At 34.5% G+C, this 18,841-nt stretch overlaps 1 long non-coding RNA gene across 1 annotated transcript in view; it reads right to left on the bottom strand.

The window, feature by feature from the left end:
* The window catches only part of LOC118917069 (uncharacterized), a 29,925-nt gene extending 11,084 nt beyond the window's left edge, over positions 1 to 18,841 (bottom strand). The window contains exon 1 of the long non-coding RNA XR_005026656.2: positions 18,760 to 18,841. This is a non-coding gene — a long non-coding RNA (uncharacterized LOC118917069). The remainder of the gene's footprint in view (positions 1 to 18,759) is intronic.

Raw genomic sequence — 18,841 nt, forward strand, 5'->3', positions numbered from 1 at the left:
TATTTCCAGAATCTTTTACCTGGCTTTAGTGCATCTCCATATCAACAGGTGTTTCCAAGGGGTGGAGAGAAGTAGTCCATCTCCATATCAGAGGGTAATTACATGGGCGAGCTAGGATTTATCAGGACCAGCGAGGCTGGGGGAGTATTCACTCTCTTTTGCTGGAGCAGAAGAGAGAGAGAGAGAAGTGGGACAAATGCTTGTAGGCAATAAATGGGTTTTAATCTTAATTTCTCTCTCTGACTGATTTCAGTTTCAAAGGTATTTTGCCCTGTGATTTCTCCTCCCCAGAGTAACAACTCTATATTGTAGGCTCCAACATGTACAATATGCATCCTTAAAAGTTTGCCCAATATAGCATAGTAGAATTCTTGCACTCTTCCAAGTAACTCAGAAACTCAAAAGCCTACAGATGAGAAAATCTATTTTATTAATATACATTCTGTTGTCAAAGTTTAATTAGGTTAAAGAAATTAACATTGTGATGGTTAAGCTTTATTATTATTACTTTTCTGATATTATGGCTGATAATATTTATAAGAATGTAGGAGCTACATGATAGGTAGAATATATAAAGGTGAATGACTGCTTTGTAGAAATTTGCATGCCTTTTAGCATTCATGAGATCCATGATGCATGAGGTTTTTAAGATGGATTTTTAAAAACCAAAGGGGCAAAATGAAGAGAAATGGCAAGGAGAAAAAGAAATAAGCTTCCTCTGTTTATTCTTAAGTACATCACTGCATTTTTCATTATGGATTCACTTGCTTTACAGGTGATGGTGTCTGAGAAGGAAATGAATTAGAGAAAAAAGATTTTGAAAACTAAGTTTCCTTATAGATTAACTCCAAACACCTTATTTTAGATGAAGAAACTGAGACATAAAGATGACATAGGAATGGTGTGGTGGTTTAAAATCTATTGTGGATTAACTTTTTGCTAAAGGATTTGACAGTTATCTTTAAATATATCTTTCTTCTAGAAAAGCAGACACTGCTGTTTCTGTTTCTAAAATGGTGTCTCTATTTCCTAGGGAGTCTCTCCCATGTGACAGGAAGTGCTTTTCCTAAAGCTATGAATAATAACCGCCATGCTTTGTCAGGCACTGCAACTGCAGTGCATGAAGAATACCCTCCTGCCCTGGTAGAGTTAATGAGCCTCCCAAAGCTCATAATTTACTGTGAGGGAGTAGCTTAGAATTCAGGAAGATTAGATTCTTCTTTATTATATCAGTGCTCTTTTATTTTGTTAACCTAATGCCCCTAACATTTCCCACCATTATACTTCTTTCCTTCCTTTTAGACCAAAGTTCTCAAACGAGTAGTATATACTTACCACCTCCCTTTACCTCCCACCCCTTAATTTACTTTTTGGCCACTTTCCATAAACCAGTATTCTGAATATTAGGGACTTTCCTTCTAGATGAATTCAAATGTCTTAAATAAAGTCTTGATTCTTTGTCACGTTAAACAAATTAGACTGCTGCTCTTCTTGAAACTTTCATCACTTTGAAATCTGTAATCCTGAAGAGCGAACTTCCTGACCACCCCTCCAATTACATTTCATCCTTCTGTCCATTTTTTGTGGGTATTCCTGAGGCTCACTGGTTTGCCAGCTCTTCTCTCTTGACAAATTTGCCATGTTGATGGCCTCAGTGATCATGTCCATATTGCTCATCCCCGAAACTTAGTCTCCAGCCCTAGTTGCTAATGAACATTGTAATCTTCTGATTCCAGCTGTTCTTTTCTGAAATCTCTAGTAACATATCTAAAACTAAACTTACCATCCCTCTCACTAAATTGTGCCCCTTTCTAATATATTACTTTTAAAAAATAAAACTACAAATTTCTTATTTTTTATACTTCAAGCATATAGTTATTTTGGCTCCTCCTTTTAAAACATTTGCAGAATTATGAAATTCTTTGATTATATGTTCTGTTTTCTTAGTGAATGCCTTAATTTTCATGCCTTCTGTCATGATCCAAATCCACTCATCCATCTGCCATTATCCTCTGGTTATTCCTCTTCCAGAATAATCTACATATATATGGACTGTACAAGAAAGCCCCAGTATCAGTGTTCCCTGTTAAGTATATTAAGTATTCCTGAATATATTAAGCAGTTGCACTTAGTAGAACTGCTAGTTCTCACCTGCCTTTAACCTGGCTTCACTCTAAGCACCATACACCCAACTTCTCTTTTACAAAGGGATGGGATCAGTACAGCAGAAACCAACCTATCCTTAGTTCTTATTTGGGTAGGGAGCAACTCCATGAGGAATAAAGAATGGAGAAAAACATCTATGACAATGATAATTTATTTGATAATGTCCTGATGCCGAGATCATCTTCCCTTGTAAGAACTATTAATTCATAATCTCTGGTTGTCATTTCTAGATTCTGCCAAAGCGTTACTTCCCTTCACACAGTACAATTTCCAACAACATAGCACTTGGCTGCTCTGCTTAGAGAGCTTAGCTTCCGTGCCAAATGTTATGTGTCATTTCGTGGACTTCATAGCAGTAATCTCTTTTAAAAGCCAAGTGTGGGTAACCATCTCAGGGAATAGGAGTCTATATGGTGAACCCTGAAGAATGTTAGTAATCTATTATTTTTCTCTATAACTTTTAAGACCTGCTGTTTCATAAGTTTATTAGTTCTTCAACTTCTGGACTCATTTACTTGACAAACATTATTGAACTACTGCTACTGGATGCAAGGTACTTTCGCTCTGAGAATAAAATGTTAAATATGACAGACACAGACTGCTTTCACAGGGTGGAGAAAGCAGATACTAAATAAGCAATCACAAATAAGTTTGGGGAGTATCATGATAAGGGAAGTGCAGAGTTTGTGCAAGCATGTGGTAATAATATTACCATCTCAGTTCTACTACCTGTTGGCAGTGAGAGCATAATAAAGTTGCTTAACCTTTCATGGGCCAATTTCCTCATATGTAACATTGTGGCCAATAATAATAGCTGCTCTGTAGATTTGTTAAGAGGATTAAATTTCTTAAAAAGCACTCCATACAATGGTTTGCTGCATAGCACCCAATAAATGTTAATGGCAATAACAAAATAATATTAATTTGAGGTTACATTACCATTTTACTCTGTTCATTTTCATTTCTACAACTTAAAATTCTTTTTTTTCTTAATTTTCAGCAATGATATTTTTCACTTCTGACTCAATGCTTATAAAACTTCTAAATGTTTGTCCACTTGTTAAATTCCTCAAGCATTCTTTTGTTTAACCAACATTTATTGGGTGCCCACTTTAAACTAGGACCTGTGTTATTGATTATAAAAAAGACTGAACACAACAAATAGGATCCTTGCCCTGAGGGAGCTTACAGTCTCATCAAGAGAGATGTGCATTGAACGAATCATCCCGTGAAGCAGTACAGGATGACAAACTGTCTCAGATAATCAGAGTAAAGGCAAACAAAATTCAAGCTATAAAGTTAAAATAGTCCCAATATCATGGGAATATTATTCTTCCTCCTATAGCCCCAGATCCTAAAATGGGCAGAGCAAAAATTAATCTTAAATCTTAAAAAAGGATCTTGCATTTCTAAAAACCTCCTTCCTTGCTTTATGAGGTAACTGACAAAATCTCTATTTATTGCAATTTAAAAATGGGCTGTATTATGCCAATAATAGCCAAAATATGGTCAGATTCTTTAGAATGTTACTTATGCTAAATTCTCTGTTAGCATTAGGAATGCACTATTCTATTTCAGTCTAACAACATAATTCACTGCATATGTGTTTATTTGTTTTTTGGTGAAGAAAAGTAGGCACATTAAAGAATACACTGATGCACTATTTGTGTCTAGACCTTAGTGCAAAGTACTTAAGGATGTGGGCATTGGAATCTATCTTGGTTGTGAGACCTGGGCTGGTTACTTAAATCCTCGCCTAATTTCTTTATTAGAAAAGTGGAGATAATAGTATCTTGCTCACATGGTTAGAACAGAATTTGGAACATATTGAGAACCCAATAATACTAGTGACTAAATATTAGCTACGGGCTCTGGCTAAGTTTAAAAAACTGAACAATTTGAGGCCATTTAGGGTATGATTTAGAGTTACCAGTTTTCCTGTTTTGCCAGAGACGGAGTTTACCTGACACAGGACTTTCAGTGCTGACAGGACAGTCCCAGGCAAAAGGAACAGTTGGTTACACTCTGTAGAAGTGTAGAAGAGAGTAGAAGAATTCATATATGTAGAAGACAGTGTACAGACCTACTGGGATTGTGCCATTTATATGACACCATTAATCTGTCATAGGAATGACTACTACTGCTTTCTACTAGCTAAATCACATGGACAGTGCTGTAAGTGGTGATAAATCAAGGAGCATGATAAATCTAACTTGGGTACCTAGCGTTCTTGAATTTCAGTTCTTGAATTTTGATTGGTCAACAGTACATTAGTGTTGACCAATATCCCACAGCAGAAAGCCAGAGAATAATTAATGGTTTCCTAAAGCACACCTGAACTAGTTACCATGGAGATCCGCCTTTTAAGTCTTGTTAAGTATGTAGCCTTCTAATTCTACTTCCAAAAATAGGAAAACATACCATGATTTAGCACCTGTGCTTTAACAGGTGCTTACGTAACAATAGCTTTAAGAGAGGAGAGTTGAAGGCGAGAGAAGACCCACTGGTATGAGCCTTAGGTCTGCGTGAAGGGCAGCAACATCATGACAGATGTAGAGTGAGAAACCATGATAAAATGCCAGCATTGCAGTGTTTTTGCTTATTTTTTTCCTTATTATTTTTTCTTATTCCTCCCATGGAAGGTCTACCTATTATCTGAATGTCCTGCTCATCTTGTAAACCCTGAACCTTTTAACATGCTGTCTAGCAAATGTTAGGCACTCCCCTCAAAATTGTTGAATTGAATATTCATTAAGGCTGAAGAGATTTAATTTTCTTGTATTCTATTTTTTTCCTCCCTTCAGATCAGTATCTACTGCAAATTTACAGATCTATTTAAAAAGGCTTGGAAAGTTTCAGAGTTAATTGTCACACAGGTGAATTTTCAGGTTGACATTTATTCTGTCTAACATCATTGGGGCACCCTTTACAAATCTAGCTTTGAGACATGACATTGCTAGTTTCCTGAGTTCATGCTTCACAATGGGCACAGTTATTGCCAATTCTAATAATGTTGATATGGAAAAGGGAGCTACTGTATTTAGTAACTGTTGCAGTAAATCATTCTCTAGCTGTCAGGGAGTCACAATCCATAGTCTTAAATAGATATATCTGTCATCAGTTTTATTTGTTCAGGTTATGTGAGTCATCTGTTGGTTTGGGGTATAGTAACTAGCACTGGCAAATGGTTTCTTAAAATGTATTTTTTTAGAAGACACACAGTAACCAATTCATTTTCTACAAATTCAGAATTCACAATTTTGTATTTTAACTGTGTAATCTTTCACTTTCTTATATTCTCATTTTGGATCTGAGAGTCCAAATGATACTAATAGAGATGTATAGAATTCTGTTTGCCCTGTATATTGTTACTAGTTGCCTCTGAATGTGTGCTTTATGGAAAGCCTCTAACTGTTGGGGAAACTTTGGGAGTGTATTTCCATCAAATTGAGAAAACAAATGATTGACTGATTAATGCATATACAATCAGTTTCATAGATATGAGATAGTTTTTCTTCTAAACAGATATGCTAACTTGAAGTATTTATGGAAAACACAGGGGAGAGGAAAGATGTTATATCAGGAGATTCCACACAATGAAGTGTGTAAAACAAGATGTAAACCTTAGCTCTGAGCTTTCCACTTCACAAAGGAAAAAAAGAAATATGAGTATTACCTTACTTTCATTGTTGGGAGCAATGACTCTCAAATTAGTACTTCCAAAGGGATGTTAAAGACAAGTTAAAGTTAGCCAGAACTTATTGCCTTGTGTCAGTAAGACCAGTTTGCACTGGGATAAGGCACAGGCTTCATGAGGTCAATCGGGGGTACAGAGATACTAATTTGCCAGTTTGTCCTATATTTTCTAGAATTGTGGAGTGGGGAGAAGAGAAAGAGAGAAATGTGTTTATAATTATTTAAAAGATCTTGGGGGGAGGGGCTTTCTAGTTTGTAGTGCTTGCTGATTTCTGTGGTATAAATACATCCACCTTGGCTAATTTCAAGTTATCAACATGACTTAACTAACATGGAGTTGGAAAGAGATGCACTATCTTTTCTTACAAGTTGGTCCAAACCAATTCCAGAGCACCTCCAGAAGAGGAAACACGGATGTGTGAAGATGTAAGCACTTCAGTAATGCAAATGGTGTTCTTGACAGTAGGGCACTGATCTGAAGGGAGAAAAAAATATTGGCCACTGTTTCCAAAATATGTTCTGTTGAGACCCAGATATTCCAAGAAGAACAATTGGTAGCCACAGTGGGCAGTCACAACCTTAATTCAGCCACAACAGCTCCATTTTCCTGTTATACTTTGTCTAAAGAAGTTCTGAAAACCACCGGTTTTCGTTATTGTTTTATGTTTTAAGCCCTTTCCTAGAATTTAGTGCTCACTGTGCAATTAAAAAAATATATTTATAGTGGAGACTTTAAACAGGGAAAAATACTCCTTGAAGATACAATTATACTATTTCTATGGATTATTTATTACTGAGGATTTGAAAAACTGTCAAGCAATAACAAATTTTCTGGTTCTACAAAGTTGGAAACAAAGCAGTAATCTGTTGTTATCAATGCAAGGTAAAGCCATTCTACAGTCCTTGTCTGGGTGACCTTGGCTTCTTCAGTACATCCATTATCCAAAATGCAATTAGCTATCAGCTATACGCTAATGGCACCTACTATATATCTCTGGCATATCCCTCTTTTCTTAGCTTTCAGAATCGTTTTTCAGTTGCCTATCAGACGTCTTTATTTTCATGTCCAGTCTGGAATTTATACTTAGTATATCCAATACCAAATTCACCCCCTACCACCCCTGCCCCCATACACTCCTAATTCCCTATCTTAGTAATGGCATCACTATCCACTCACTCACCAAAAAGGAATCATGGTAGTGATCCTAGAAAACTTCTCCCTCCATATCAGTCGTGTCAAATACTATTTATATTATGTACTAAATACTTTTAAAATAAATTCTGATCTCTCCTTTCTTATGCCTTTAGTTCAGGCTTTCATTTTTGTATTATAATAACCTCTTACCTAGTCTTACCTTGACCTGTTCATTTCCAAACTGCTACTAGTTATTTTTTCAAATATAGTTTGTGCAACATCACATTCATTAATGAGTACTTAGTGAAAATCTATGGAACTGTGAAATTAAAACTTCTCTAAAAAAATAATCTTATTTAAAAAGAAAACCTATGGACCACACAGACACAAAGTTTTGCCCTTTGTGTAAGGCCCTTTATGCTTTGCTCCCAGCCTATTTTTCCTTTCACTTGGCAATGATTTCCCCAGGATAAGTAGATTTTTTTAAAAACCAAGACTGCCCCTTCTATACCACAAGCCCAAGACAAATACTACAAATTCATCACAGTAGACTTTCACGTAGACAAGGATATAGCTTCAGAAATTTCATTAACTAACCCTGGCTATCAAGTGCCAAGCTGCAAATTAATGGGAATTTGTCCATAAGATGCAGGACCCATTCTCTTTCCTAGTTTTTGCACGAAAACAACACTGAACTGCTTGTATTTCAAGGAACACACCATGCTTTTTATGTTCACCCTGCCTTGAACATGCTGTTCCATTTACTTGGAATTCTCTTCCCCTTTCCTACCTTTCAGGTAAATTCATGTTGCATCTTCCAAATTTTTTCTCAGGTGTCACCTTTTCTTTGTGATTTCCATGATGCTATCTCATCCCCCCAGTCCCAGGGATGCTAAAGTCATTCTCCTGTGTGAATTAGGATTATTTATTTGTTGACTCCTCAACTAGATTAAGAGTGAGCTTTTAAAGAAAGAGAAACTGTCATGTTCACAGTTGTTTTCTTAACACCTAACATATTTCCTAGGATACAGTACATTCTTAATAAATGATTGAATGATTATTGAAATACACAGAAAACATATACCTGCCTCTAGCCTATCCCTTTGCCTCCAACCCAGATTCCTAGCCTAGTTACTTTTAGTTGTGCATAAAAGAACAAAAATCAGGTCTAATCTTAGACCCACAATGACTTCACTACCAGTTAAGATGAATAATTCCCACAATGGGTTAAACTGGTTACTTACTAAAGCATTCTGGCTCAAAGACATGACAGAATTCAATCAATAAGAATCAACCTCACTCCACAATAAGAACTAGTTAGAAATATAACTCTAAGGACCCTTTATCCTTGCTTTCCATTTCTTTTAAAAAGAGAGAAAGAGATTGAGGCTATAAAACACGGAAAACACTTTTAAATTAGAAAGAAAGATATATATGCATTTAGGAAGATTTTTCTACAACCATAGTGATATAAATCACTATGTCTAAATATGATTTTCACATAAACTTAAGAATTGGAAAACAATGTTCTCTGGGTATTCTATGGGCTTGCCATTTTTATGGTGATGAAAAACATACATTTGAAAAACAATATGGATACAATATACTTTGCCTCATATCTACTCTCAGTAGTTTGACTAATGTTCTTGAAGGAAATCCATAAAATATTTGACTATAAAGTTGTCAACAGGGTAAGAGGCTTTTCCTTCCCCGGTTTAAGGTTGCCAGACATTTGGTTTGAACTTGGTTATGGATAAATAGGATCTCCATCCAAACACTGAATAATCATAGTTCTTGATTTCCTGTTCCACATCACCAGCAAAGATCCTAGGTTCTTAAATATTCACCACAGACACAGTCTCAGTTTGTATATATTTCAGTATTGATTTTTTCCCTTATTTCCTCCTTCAAAGTCTCATTTTCATTTTCATTCTTTATTATTTCCTCACTTCTTAAATCAAGGATTCTTGGGATGAATTTGTGGTGTCCATGAACCCCTAAAACTGCATATAAAATATTCTATATTCATGAATATTCTCCTTGGAAAAGGGTGCAGGGTTTTCATAGTTTTTACAAATGTTCCTAAACCATGGAAATCCACATTAAAAGTTGCTTTCCTCTCAATATTCCTTCCCGAGTAACATTCTCTTTTTATTTTCTGTCCTCTCTGTTGAAGCTCTACAATGAATGGTCAGAGCTTAATTCCTATTCATATTTGTTTGGTATCCTTATTTGTAGCCAATAGCTACCATATTCAAACTCACTCTTAAGCTCTAGATCTATGGTTCCAAATGCTACTGGACTGGCCCCTTAAACTCATTATGTCATTATAAAATATTGATTGAGGACCTACTCACTGCATTTGTTACTGGAAAGACAAGACAGCCTTCAAAGGAATTTTCATGTGACTGTCATTTACTGAATACGTAATATGTTCCAGGAAATATGCTAAAGATTTTACCTGTATTATCTCATTTAATTATAACAAATCTGACAGGTTTACAGATAAGTAATGGAACCTCAGAGGGATTATATAACCTACTGAAAATCACATTACTATATAGTTGGGAAGACTCAGTTTGAACCGGCATTTATGTCTCTAGGGCCCAATTTTTTTTTTTTAACTGTTGTGTTATACTGTCTCTCTTAGACTATAACAGAACTTTGGTTTGGAAGTAGGCCACTGCAATAACTGTGATATGCACTGGATTATCTCCTACTAAAAAATACTCTGTGATTTCCAGTGGCCTGAAAGATCAAGCCCATACTCTTCAGCTACTTTATAACTTGACCTCAACCTACCTCTTAGTCCTCAGTTGCCAGCATATTCCCCAGCTACAGTCTAGCATCTAGTTATAACAAACTACTAATCCTTTTCTCAATATATCATGTTCTCCTCTCACACTTCTTCACCTGTATATGTCATCCAGTAAACTGGAAAATTATTTGCTCGTCCCTCTTCTAAGAATAATTTATTTTTCAAGATCTATTCAATGAGTATCACCTTTTAAGTAGCTTCCTGAGGCAAAATTAGTTGCTCCCTGTTCTCCTATAACACTTACGCCACTATCATAGGGCTTGAATGTATGTTTACTGATCTTTCTCCATTCCTAGATAAACCTCTTGAGGACAGGAGTTACGTTAGTTTTTCTAGCATCAGTGATGATAGAACAATGGCAGGTATTCAATAAATGTATAGTGAATTGTAGTTAATTTTGATCTGCCTTTGAGGTTGAACATCTTTATATTGAGTAAACCTCAACAGAATATACCTTTGATATGGCCATCTCCCCTATATACATATGTAATTTAAAAATAGTATGTAAACACTACACTGAATATATAGATTAAAATTTTTTTAAAATTTATACTTGCTACATTATTTTCTGGAAGTTTGCCTTACTCTTTGACAAGCTGACACATATCTGAAGGAAAACTGATTGTTATAAGGGAATATGAGTACAGTGATATTTCCTAACTTACTTACTTAGTAAGAATAGTTTTGTGAAAGAAGTGAGATTTAAGAAATGTCAAAATAGAAAATGAAAGAAGGCTCAGAAATTATATAAGAAAGTCTGTGAGAGTCTGTTTGAAAAGAAGATAACACTGATTAATATTGGAAGGAGGATGTCAACAGAATTCAATCAGAGAAAAATAATCTCTTCAACAAAGTTGGGACACCTGGATATCCAGATGTAAAAGGATGAAGTTGGACCCTTACCTCATATCATGCACAAAAATTAACTCAAAATGGATAAAATACTTAAATGTAATAATCAAAACTACAAAATTCTTAACGTATTGGAAAAAATCTTTATGACATTGGGTTTGGCAATGGTTTCTTAGATATGATACCAAAAGCTCAAGAAACAAAAGGAAAAATAGACTAATTGGACTTCCTCAAAATTCAGAACTTTTGTGCACCAAAGGATATTATCAAGGAAATGACAAGATGACCCACAAGATGGAAGAGAATATTTGCAAATCATGTAACAGTCTAGTAGTCAGAATATATAAAGAATTCCTACAACACAACAGTAAGATAACCAAAAAAAAAATGACAAGGGCTTTAAATAGACATTTCTCCAAAGAATACATACAAATGGCCAATAAACACACAAAAAGATGTTCAACATTAGCGAAATGAAAATCAAAACCACAGTGAAATATCACTTCATACCTACTAAGTGGTTATAATAACGATAACAAGTGTTGGATGCACGTGGCAAAATTGGAACACTCATACATTGCTGGTGGGAACGTAAAGTGGTACAGCTTCTTGGAAAACAATTTGGCTGTTCCTCGAAAAGTTAAACATAGAGTTACCATATTTACTTCTGGAATTTTACCCAGTAATGAAAACATATGTCTACACAAAGACTTACATATGAAAGTTCATAGGAGCATTATTCATAATAGCCAAAAAATGGAAATAACCCAATTGTTCATCGACTGATGAATGGATAGACAAAACATAGTATATCAACCCAATAGTATGTTATTCAGCCTTAAAAAGGAGTGAAATACTGATATATGTTATAGCATAGATAAACCTTTAAAACATTATGCTCAATGAAGGAAGCTAATCTAAAGGTTATATATTGTATGATTTCATTTATATGAAATGCCCAGAATAGATAAATCCTAGACGCATAAAGTAGATTAGTTTTGAGCTGGCAGGAGGAAGAATGGAGAGTGACTGCTAATGAGTATGGGTTTTCTTTTTGGGGTGATGAAATGTTCTGGATTAGATAGTGATGATGGTTTCATAACCTTGTGAATACATTAAAAACCACTCAATTGTACACTTTAACATGGTGAAAATTTTATGGCATGAGAAAATTTTCATTTTTTTAAACACCTGTTTCATAGGGTTGTTTGTAACTAAATGGAAGTACATAAATTGTACAGGGTCCATATTCAATAAACACAAACTTTCATTTTTAAAAAAAGAATGGAGTAGAAAAGATAGTTTTGATTCACTTTTGAAAATTGAAAATTTTTGCAATTTAAAGGATCTGTATAGCAAGTGAAAGCAAATGTGTTGAATTTTTAAAAATCAAAATACCTGTTATAGAGCTAATGAATTAAAAGGAAGACAGTGGACCTCTTTATCCACATTTTCCTGACTCGTGTAGTTTGTATAATGTGAGTGCACCAAACTGTTTGTGCTTTTTAAAAGTATCACCACAATAACAAAGACAGATCATTGGCCTAGGGAAGGACACAGCACCCCATCCAACAATTGAGTAAAACAATGACCAAATTACCATTATAACTAATATTTTGGTTGCTATATCACACAACAGGTATTTAAAGATTACATAATAATTACATCAGCATTTCATATCATCAACAATGGAGCCACTACCTATAGCAAATAAATTGAAAATTGTTAGAGCTAAATTATGCCAGCCTATAATATTTTCATGGGTGCAATATGTAGTGGTGAGCATTTAATATTAAACAGTAACAGCACAATGTAAAAGTCAATGCATGTCTTAAAAAGTATATGCAACCAATTGCTTATGGTTCTGTATTCCTGAAAGATATGCATGCTGTACTAAATGTTTAATGTGTTGTTGACTAAAGGAGAATGCAATATTAATTTTGTTTTGATGACAAGTTGACCCCATACAATAACAGTAAGTACCTTAGCTAAGCACAACAGTTTTGGGAAATCCTGCTCCCTAAACTGTGTAATCTCCATGGAACCTCTTTCTCAAGAAAGTCATTTCAAAGGCCATTCTATAAATTCATCAAAGTTTAGTGATAAAGAAAAAAATAAATGTTATTTAATTTATTGGGGAGTATGTTGGAAGTGGATGCCAAAGATGAATATTCGGAGAGGACTACAATCATGAAATAATTCACAGAGTATCAAATGAATGAAAAATGAAGCAAAAAATTAAATGAAAGCCCGTCCAATTTCCTGCAACAATTCGTTTCTTCTCCATTCCAGGTTTAGCTTTGGTTATCCTGTGACAGGCCCATCACACCAGGAAAAAAAGAAAGAAGGAAGGAAAGAAGAAAGGGAGAGAGAAAAAGGAGAGAGAGAGAGAGAGAGAGAAATGATAGGGAAAAATAGAATATGAAAAGCAAAGAAAAATCATAGGAAGAAAAGATGAAGGAAATAAACTGAGGCTTTGTCTATAAAACAACTACAGAACGGTTCGTTGCAATGCAACTATTCTTTACCAATAATGGCTCATATCCATGTTGGCAGGTTTCTAGTATATCATAAACCTGAGAAGAAATGACTCTAATCTCACCAAGACTGAATTCATAGTGTCATGTAGATACATCTTAGACTAAATATATGGCATATAATTTGTTTAGTCACTAAATTACTTTTCTAAAAATCAACAAAACCAATTGAGTTTCATGATACATGAAAGTATACTAGACATTTTAAATAAGGTTTTGTTGTTGTTGTAACTCAAAATCCCTAAAATGTAACAAATCAGGTTTAGAGGGTCCTGTTAGTTCCCACCCAGATGTCTTTTATCAGTTGCTGCAGCTAGCTGCATCCATCTCGTGGATGCTCGGAGTGTTGCTGTCAAGGCTCACTGTGTCCCCTTAAAATTTCCCTCTGCTCCACTGAAGCTACCACATACCACACCCAGGAGGTTATCTTCTCTACTGCTTCCCTAATACCAGTCAGTCTTTTTGTCTCAAAGTGCGACCAATTCTGTGATGCAATCCATGCTTCAGAATCACCCATAGGACCAGGCAGAAGCTAGACTCCAGCTGCAAACACACTCCTGCTTAGCTCCTTGCATTACTCTATCCTACTGCTCACACCCTCTTCACCTGAGAGCTTGCCTTCTGTTCAAGCTCTCAGGAAAACTACCTAAAATGGAAGGAAAAGAATTTTCTCCTTGTAAACATTTTAGGAGTAATAATTGTTTATGAAATAGTACTTGAAAAATATATTATTCTCAGCATGTTCTTTTGGCTTAAGGTAATTTTTTAGATTTTAAGATATGAGCTAGAATCATATAAAATAAGAATCAGAACAAAAAAACACCAGAAGGAAAATTAAATTATACAATTTAATCTTAAGCTTATCATATGTCAAGTAAGACTTTCTTTCACTGCCTTCAGACCTTGCCCCAGTTTCTCTAACTTCGTCTTGTTTGCTGGAGTAATACCTACTCTTCAGGGGTTAACTTATCACTTCAGAACCCCTGAGGCCAGAGGATCTTTTTATGTACTTTCAGACAGAGTACCTTGTGCTTATCACAGTCCTCAAACCCATCACTCTCCCTAGTGTTTCCTGTTCACGCTTCATTTGTTGAATGAATGAATCCCTCATGCCTATCAAATGAATATTATACTGTACAACTGATGAAACGATCTGGCTGCAGCATATAAACTAACATACCACATCATCTTGAGTTACAAATAATATACCAAACTGGTTATTGACCTCTGAAAGAAGTGACACTGTAGCTGAGAAAACTTGGAAGTGACTAAACCAACAATTAAAAAAGCAAAACATAAATGTCATTTTTAGGATGTTTAACTTCAACTTTATGTTCAGGTTATATTGTTAAGTATATAAATTCAACTCAAACACACTGATTAAATGCTTAACATTCCTCTAGCACATTCTTCAATAATATGGGAAATATGACTTATTAATGAAAAGAGATCATAAATAGTACAAGATACAACACGAGACAATGTGAAGAACACGTGGCACAACAAATACTTTATGAGATTGATGTGTTCAATTTGAGTAAATGCAGAATAGGTTTTCCACCTAAACCTGATGATTAAGAGAAGAATGAATTTGACATATTTAAAAAGACATAAGAAAATTAGTTTGAAGTGGAGGGCATGCATCAAGGCTCACTGTGTCCTCCTTCTTAAAATAGGGAATTGGGAAGATAACAGTTAGATAAGAAAGTAACATTAAGTTAGTTGATGGAAGTGGTATGTGTATTCAGAACAAAGTGTTTTCTGAACAAAGCTTGCAGTAGTATTTAAGGTGGAATGGAGAAATTGAAGGTGAATTTGAAAATTAGGGACTAATTAAGGTTAAAATTAGGAACTAATTAAGGTTAGAATTGGCAAAGAAATGAAAGATGAAATCATGAAAATAGTGTTAACTGGTGAAATTTTCTATATGTGGGATATATAAGCTTGTATCCACAAAGCATTAAAAATTCAATGTAGTTTATTCTGTCCAATGTTTAAAATTATATAAGAAAGAAATGAGTACTCAGTATAATCCTCTTATTTTTTGAATTCTCCTATTGAGGAGAACTAGAGGATATTTATCATAACTGAAGTCTAAGTGAATTTAAGCCCTGGGAGACCAAAACTGAAGAAAAAAGTATATATACACATACATATATATATAAATACACACATACATCTATCTCTATATATTTTATATGTACACAGCAAGAAAGTCTCAAGAAAAAAAAGCTTATGGAATGAATCTTTTTAGGGGAGGCAAAATAAAAGACTCATTACATGTCTAAAGGGCACAAACAAGACATAAACAGAAATGAAGAATCAGGACCCAGGCTGAAACCAGAGAGCAATGAAGCAAAGTCAGGAGTTATGTCTGTCATTTCATTTCCACTTATAGAATTAGCAGAGTGCTTCTAATTATTACCATAATAAAAAAAAATGTAACAATAAAAGGAAAATGTAAAATTGAAGTGAAAACTACTCATTTCAGTTTAAGACAGGTATCATTCAAACTGATGAACATTCTTCAGAACTAGAGATTTCTATTATCTAGACGCTGATTGAATATGCAATTGCTTTTTCTGTGTTCTTTGCTCAACAGAACCAATACTTCATAAAATATGTTTAGAACAATATTATCTGAGTAAAATTAATGATGGGAAAATACCATGAGGCAGTTTTGTTGGCTACTTGTCATATCATGAATACCCATCTTTCAAAAAAGAGGAAATGATATTAAATATACTTGGCAGTTTTGTCTTCTCAATGACCCTGTGAGGTACGAAGGAAATTTGCACATGCGTTTATCAACTAGGGTTCAGTACAGGAAACAGAATAAGCTCTGGGTACTTTAAGAAGACATAAATTTAATACAGGGAAATAAATGGTTACAAAATAATTGGAAAGGCTAAAGACAGAGGCTCTATGGTGGTCATCCAGGAATGTTCCCACAGCACTGCAGAACTGGCCTGTTAGGGGAACTGTACTTCTGCTTCAGTCAGAAAGGGGAGGAATCCAGAAGTCACTACAGAATTTATTGAAGAACACACCAGTGCAGGTATAAGTAAGGGATTGGAAACCATCACTACCACCCCCACAATAGTCTCTCAAAACCCATGAAGCTAGAATGTAGATGCTGTGACCTATAACATAAAAATCATATTTTCACAATTTTGCATATTAACAGAAAACAATGAAAGCAGCAGGAAGATGACCTCTGCTTGACATCTGTCTTCCAGATCTCAATGAGTGCATCTCATTGGCTGAACCTCATTTGCATCTTCAAATTTAATTGCACAGGAATCTGGGAAATGCAGTTTGTAGCCTTCCAGCCTCTACAGGACAAAAGTGCCTGCTATGAAGTGGAGAATGGTTGCCAACTGGCAATATCCACCATATTACAATTCAAAGATGCTAGAAATTTCTTACCCAAGGTCACAGAACTAGCAAGTGCTAGAGCAACAAACTTGAATTCAAAGATTTTGACCACTTGCCCCGTGCTCTTTCCACTACATCAGGCTACAGCACTGATTACTCTCTGAAGACATTTGCCAAAGGAGACATATTTTCAAATCTTGTGCTAATTATATTTTTCACTGAAGCATTAATTCAGGCATCTGTGAATATTGTTACCTTTTTGTCTTATGTCAAATCTAGTTCTTTTTCCAAACTCAGACTTAATCTTATTTTACAGTACTTACAGTTAAACCAACATTGCAAGGGTTTAATACCTTTGAGTATTTTTCTCAGCAGGCTTGCGACTTAATCCATTTAATGTCAGAATGCAAACCTTCTTAGTAAAATGGTGGAAAGGACATTATTAGAGATTACACTAGCAGCTTTTTTCCTGCTGTTTTTTTTTTAAACCTGCCCACATGGCAATATCTATACCTTATCTTTATTTTAATCTGTGTTTTCTGCTAACCACATAAGAAAAACATTAAAAAGGAAAGTTTGGAATGTCACAGTCTCTTGAATTTTAATCATACATAAAAGAAAAATAGAAGAACCAAAGTTCTCCTAGAGAAATCTTCCTAAGTTTGTACTTCAATATTAAAATAAAAAATATGGAATATGAAAACAAAATATATGGATAAATTAAGACTTTTTAATGCATCAGTAATATCTCATTAATATCAAGTAAATAATCACTTTCATTCCAAATACTTTTTAAAGTAATTTTCAGAACGTATTTGTATATGCACATTTAATGATCTAAGTGCGGAAATTCCTTTTCTAACATTAAAACAATATAAGTACATATATAGATACATGTTTATGTAGATACCAGCAATACTATGTTAAAATTAAAAGAAGGGATTAAATCCACGTTACTACATACAAAAAATTCAGTTCTTGCTGAAGTAAACATTTAACTCTGAACTGATCAACAATAACTAAAAGGAGCTCAACTTTGTATTTTATGTTTTCCATATATTTTCTATATATAGTCAAAGCACTCTAGCAGGACTCAGATTAGTGTTCTTATTTACATAGGTGTATGCAGACTTTTTCTTTTTTGGTGCTGGTGATTTGCTTCAAAGAATGATGCATAAAGTTGTCATTCAAAAATCTGAGCACTCACAAAATCTTAGTTTAAATAAGTATATATGGAAAAATACAGTATCTAATAAATATTTGAAAACTGGCTTCTGAAGAATTTAGATAAGGATTTGTTTACATTATAAACCAACCTACTTATTATTCCTTTAAGTACTAATATACTCCAATGTAATTATTTGATTTCTATGCTTATTTTTTCAGAAACACATTTACTTCATGTGATTATTTAGACTCAAATAACCTGAATGGATACAACCCAAAACAGGGATTGAAAGACTATGAGTTCTGTCCCAAAACGGAATAAACTGAATCCTTCCAACCCATTTCCATCAGGACTCAATTGTCTCTGTAAAGGCATATGGGAAGTCAATCTATGTTCAGGCAGGAAAGCAGCTTTATTAAAAGTTTAAAGCTTTGTAAGGGAAATTCTTCCACCCCGCCTTAGGAGGGAAGGGTGGAGAACCTGTAGTTACATAAGACACTCCACCCTTAGCTGATTAATTATGTAACCAGATCTCCTTTATCATTAGCAACTTACCAGTCAGGTAATGGCAGATTTTGCCAATGCTTGATATAGAATTTGACTGAGGAGGGACCCAAGATCCTTGCTTATTGTATTTGTTTTGCATGGCATTAATATACGAAAGACTTACCTTGGGATGCAAGTTAACATGTTTCCCAAAAGGGTTTTTAAAAAAGCTATAATTTTAGCATATAAGACTTACAGATACATATTTTGATATATATGCAACTATTAATGCATTATAAAGTCTTACACAAGTTAGGGAATACATGCAAGAAAGTGGATAAAGAAGAAATTTCAAATTTATGGTATAAGAACAAGTGAAAAACATTTGTAAGGTATTAGAAACTACTAGCATTTTAGCATATGTAACTGAATGGTGAATAGAGCAAAATGAATAATTTATGGTTAGCATAATCCAGTTAAATTCTTTAAATATATACAACAAACTACACATATATTCTTCTACCTGCAGATGCTGCAAAATAGGGATTTGGGCTTCTATGTTTGTTCTCAAACTGCAGAAGTGGAGAAATTTCATTTGAGTCTTC

The sequence above is a fragment of the Manis pentadactyla genome, chromosome 7 (assembly GCF_030020395.1).
Source record: "Manis pentadactyla isolate mManPen7 chromosome 7, mManPen7.hap1, whole genome shotgun sequence".
Lineage (NCBI taxonomy): Eukaryota > Metazoa > Chordata > Mammalia > Pholidota > Manidae > Manis > Manis pentadactyla.